We start from the raw sequence: 4,661 nt of genomic DNA, 5'->3' as shown, positions 1-4,661 counted from the left end.
GTGAAGAGGGCCCAGGGAAGGCCCATATCCTGGCCCAGTGGGACCAGCTCTCAATCAGATCTGGGGAGCGGCCCTCACCAGGCTGCCGGATAGATAGAATCATAAGTGCATTTTGCCCTAAGCAGTCTCTCTGATACTTTTTAAAAACCATGTGGATGGGAGGGAAATGTGATCCATATGGTTTTGAATCATTAACACTTAAATCATCAAAATAGAGGTTTTTTTTTTCTGGAGAAATTTCATATCCAAGGCGCCTTTAGCAGCTCTTTAATAAACTACTTAAAATTCTGTCGTTCCCCCTAAAACACGCAAGCACATGCCCATATATGCAGCACACGTACACATACCCCAGGGGCTCCAAGAGGGCATTGTTGGGAAACACAAGCTGGTAAGCACCACTATCCCCAAGACAGAGGTGGGTGAAAAGCCTCTGGAGGTACGCTCTTGAGATGTGATATCTAATTAGCTCAATGGTCCAAGTCAAGAGTCCATAGGGCTTTGAACTCATGTGTACAAGTCCCTTAATGGTACAGATGAGAAAACTGAGGTCCAGAGAAGGCTCAAATTGGTAGGAGTCACAGTGGGGTATTTCAGGGTGAGGGAATTGTAGGGGCAAAGTGCCAAGGCTGTTGTCCCATGCAACTAAATAGTAGGGTGTGAGGTAGGGATCAGGCAGGAAGGACAGACTGGTAATCATGGAGCACATTCCAAGCTCTCATAATCTAAATAATTCACCTCCTTGTTTTAACCTCTGAGTCAACGCTGTGGAAAAGAGGCTCACCTTTTGTGCACAGATCAATGGAAGAATGACTTAGGAAGATGGGGATCCATTGAAAGATCTCTGCAGAAGAACTTGGGAGAAATAACAATGGCATGTACATGAGGAAAGAAGGAAAAGTACACCTGACAGGTATTTTGGAGACAAATTGATGGGATAGGGGCCAAATTGACGTAGCTAGTTATAGAGAAATATCCAGATTTTATTAGTTTCCTATGGCTGCTGATTTCCACAAACAGAGTGGCTTAAAACACACTGTGTGGTCAGAAGTCCAATATGAGTGTTAACAAGGCCAAACTCAAGTGATCATCAGAGCCGACTCCTTCTGCAGACTCCAGAGAGAAATGACCCCTTGCTTCTCCAGCTTCTGGTGACTTAGCACTCCCTAACTGTGGCCACGTCACTCCAGCCTCTTGCTTCATTGCCACTTCTCCTATTCTTCATTCCGACCCTCCAGCATCCCTCTGATGAGGACCCTTGCAATTACATCAGCCTCTCCAGGTTGGTTATAACCTCATCTCTAAATCCCAAGCTTCATCATATCTGCAAAAGCCCTTTTGCTGCATAAGGTAGTAGTCACAGATTCCAGGGATTAGAGTGTCAATATCCTGGAGGAATGGGGACATTGTTCAGCCTACCCCACGAATGAAACTCAGATTTCTGAGTCTGAAAACCAAGTGGTGCTTTGAAACAAGAATGGAGGAGTCTGGTAGGGAAGATAATGAGCTTGATGTAGGAACTGATGATTCCAATTAGAGGCTTGGGGGACACCCAGGAAGGGAGTCCCAGTGGGGAATGGGCCACATGAAGCCAGAAGAGAGAAGGGAGGTGTGATCTGAATGTGGGACTTTTAGGTCTCCAGAAATAGAGACATAGGTGTATCCATTAAGAATAAATGGAGCTTTTCTTATTTCACATGTATTTCCTAGGCAGAAAAGGGCCAAGGCGAGGAAGTAGGGAAGACCTTATTGTGGGTATGAGACAGAAGAGGGAGCATTGAAGAGAATGAGGCATGATCCGACACTCGATTCAAGAAAAGTGAGCAGGGCAGAGGACAAGGTCAGAGAAGGAGTCTGGTGGGGATGACCATAACATCCAATACAGGACAGAGGAACCAAATGGGATCAGACAAAGTTTTGCCCTCTCACTGGTGACCTCAAAGCCATTTGAGCAGAGAGAAACAAGTGACCAGATGGGGCAGGGGTTTGGAAGAGTGGTTTGCCACAAGAAGTCTTGGAGAGTCAGGTGGGTGATACATGCCTGTAATCTGTGAGGCTGAGGCAGGAGGATCGCAAGTTCAAGGACAGCCTCAGGAAAGCCTTCTTGCAGAAATGGAGACAGCAGGGGATGAGCAGGTACCCATTCAAAGGGCAGGGGTGGGGAGAGGGTGGTGCTGCAGAAGAGAGAGGCTAATCCCTCAGCACAGAGGCAAGGGGGATGAAAATATTGGTCCCTGCTCCTTTCCCAGGCTGAGAGAAGGGTAAGGTGGGTGCAGCCATTGACCCCCTGGAGATGGAAAGAAGGCGAATTCCTCTGGATCCGGTACAGAAACAGGAACTGAGGTCACGAGATGAGACTGGGATGGGGAGCGTCTAGAAGTATCCGTGGGGCTGCGGGAGAGAAGAAAGGTCTCTGAGTGGCTCTACAGAGAGCCCAACCCCTACCCCACCTTGGGGACCTCTCCCTGGTGATGTATTTCTTACCCTTTTTCACCTTCCAAGATGTGATGCTCAGAGGGTGAGCAGGGCATGGTCTCTGCCTTACCTTCTTTGTTCATCCTGGGACAAAGTCAGGTTGAAAATCAGTAGCTGGTTAGACAGGAGAGGAACAGGGTGGCAGGAGCTAAGGGCAGTCACATGTGAACTTGTTCTTGAACTTAGACCTGAATCCCTTTTTCTACCCTCACCCAGGAACCTCAAGCCCTGCCTCCTCCCTCCCACATGTCCTAAACTAGATCTCAGGGCTCTGTGTGACCTCAGTCAACTCACTCCCATCTCTGGTCTCTGGGCCTCCTGATGAAAAGAAAGACTTGGCGCCCATGGCCTTTCCAGTCCCCCCGGGGCCTCCAAAGCACAGCTTTGGACAGGGAAGAGCTGTCTGAGTTGCCCCATGGAGCCCCAGCCTCCTTGGAGACAGGCCCAGGACTCTGTCATTTCGTAAACATGATGCAGGCCTGTTTGGTACTGCATAGCTGTGGTTTTCTGTTTTCCCCAGCAGTAGCTACAAGGCCAGGGCTACAGCTGAGACAGCCCAGCAGGGAGGGAGTGGAGGGTGGGCTGGCAGCAGCGAGGGCAGAGAGAGAGAGAAAGAGAGAGAGTTCTCTGTGCTGCCTCCTCTGCTTGGCTCAGAAAGTTTGCAAAAGGAAAAAAACCTGCATGCCTCATACACTCTTCCTCCACCTCCCCACACCCATCCCAAAGAACGAAATCCTTTCTCCTTCCTTTTGCAATAGAAAACACACACTCACCAATCTGTCTCTCCTCTGCCTTAGAGCAGACACCAACTCACCAATCTGGTGAACTTGGCCTTGGGCAGGTCTTGGAGGGAGGAAGCAATGCCCAGGGACTAGATGTGGGTGAGAGGGGAAGTCCTCCCCAGAAGCTGGACAGGCCAGTCTGTTATTTGAATCCAAATTCAGCATGCCCAGGCTCTCAGCAGGCCTGGCACATAGTAGGCCAGATAATTCTGGGTTTGGAAAACAAGGAGAACTAAATCTGGGGAAAATACAAGATCATCCTTGGAAAGGAAGCAATGACCATGCAGGGTGTGACAGATGAGACTGGCACCCTGCTCAGATCCTTTTCCCAGGGGCTAGTGGAGCATCCCCCAGCTGCTGAAGGATGGGTGTGGGCTGTTAACAGCCTACAACATCTTCTCCAGCTGTGGGGAGCTGTCTTGCCTAAAGATGTCTGGGAACTTGCCACCCCTCCAATGGGGTAACTCTCTGCCCATGAATTGCTGATGCCAAGGTTTCAATCCTAACCCTCCTGCTTCAAGCTGGAACAAATCTCCGGTGCAATTCCTATCCCTGAGCTCCCCACAGGGTGAGAAGGCTGCATTTTACATCTCTGTGTAGCTCCTTCTCCTCCCCTATCCTGCTCCCTCACTGCCTTACTGGATACTCCAGAGAACTCCCCTCTGCACACAGCTTGTACAGGAATCCAGGCTTCAGCCTGTTTCTTGTGAAACTGACCCAAGACAACAGGGAGAGCTTTCCAGGCAAGCCCCAGCTCGGGAACAGTCTTTGCTATCTAAAGCTAAGAGAGTTGCCAAGCTGCTCACCCGGCAGCAGGAGAAAGCAGAGGGCATCGACAGCTGGCATCTTGCAGGGCCAGAGCTGATTAGTGCAGCTCTGCACACCCAGGAGGCTGGCGTGCTTGGACTGCAGCAGTAGCAGATAGGGTCAGAGCACAGCTCAGCTGCTGGAAGCCTCACGGGCCACCAAGGCTGCAAGAAACAAAGACCTACCTCAGCTCGAGCACCACGGCCCAATTCAGCCCTGTCAGCTGGGCACTAACAGACAGACGACGTGAACTCTGGATAACCCAGTCCAGGACATCACAAGGCAAAGAATCTGGGGTCCAGGGCTGGTCAGAAGGGTCCTCAGCACCCATTGGCTGAGGACTTTACCAATAGCACAAAGCCCTTACCTTACCAAGGTAGCACTAGAGTATTCAAACTTAAAAAAAAAAAAAAGTAGAACAAAAGTAAGAGCAATTAATTATAATAGAAACTACAAGATATTTAATGCATTGAATGCTTGAATGCCAAAACAGGTCAAAGCATGCTGCTAGCCTATTACATCTAATTCTTTCATTTAATCCTCCCACTATATGGGGTAAGCATAACCTTAGCTTATAGCCATGGGGCTTTCATGCACACA

The 4,661-nt window shown here is 49.4% G+C and overlaps 1 long non-coding RNA gene across 1 annotated transcript; it reads right to left on the bottom strand.

Moving 5' to 3' along the window:
* Positions 1 to 303: 303 nt before the first annotated feature.
* Positions 304 to 4,402, bottom strand: LOC125616462. The gene is made up of 3 exons (XR_007347084.1): positions 4,247 to 4,402; positions 2,482 to 2,556; positions 304 to 2,388 (listed from the first exon to the last, which is right to left on the bottom strand). It is a non-coding gene; the product is annotated as an uncharacterized LOC125616462 (long non-coding RNA).
* Between the last annotated feature and the right edge of the window lie 259 nt (positions 4,403 to 4,661).

The sequence above is a fragment of the Marmota marmota genome, unplaced genomic scaffold, assembly GCF_001458135.2.
Source record: "Marmota marmota marmota unplaced genomic scaffold, marMar, whole genome shotgun sequence".
Taxonomy (NCBI): Eukaryota; Metazoa; Chordata; class Mammalia; order Rodentia; family Sciuridae; genus Marmota; species Marmota marmota.
Note: the sequence above shows the minus strand (reverse complement) of the source record. Positions and strands in the feature narration are given on the sequence as shown.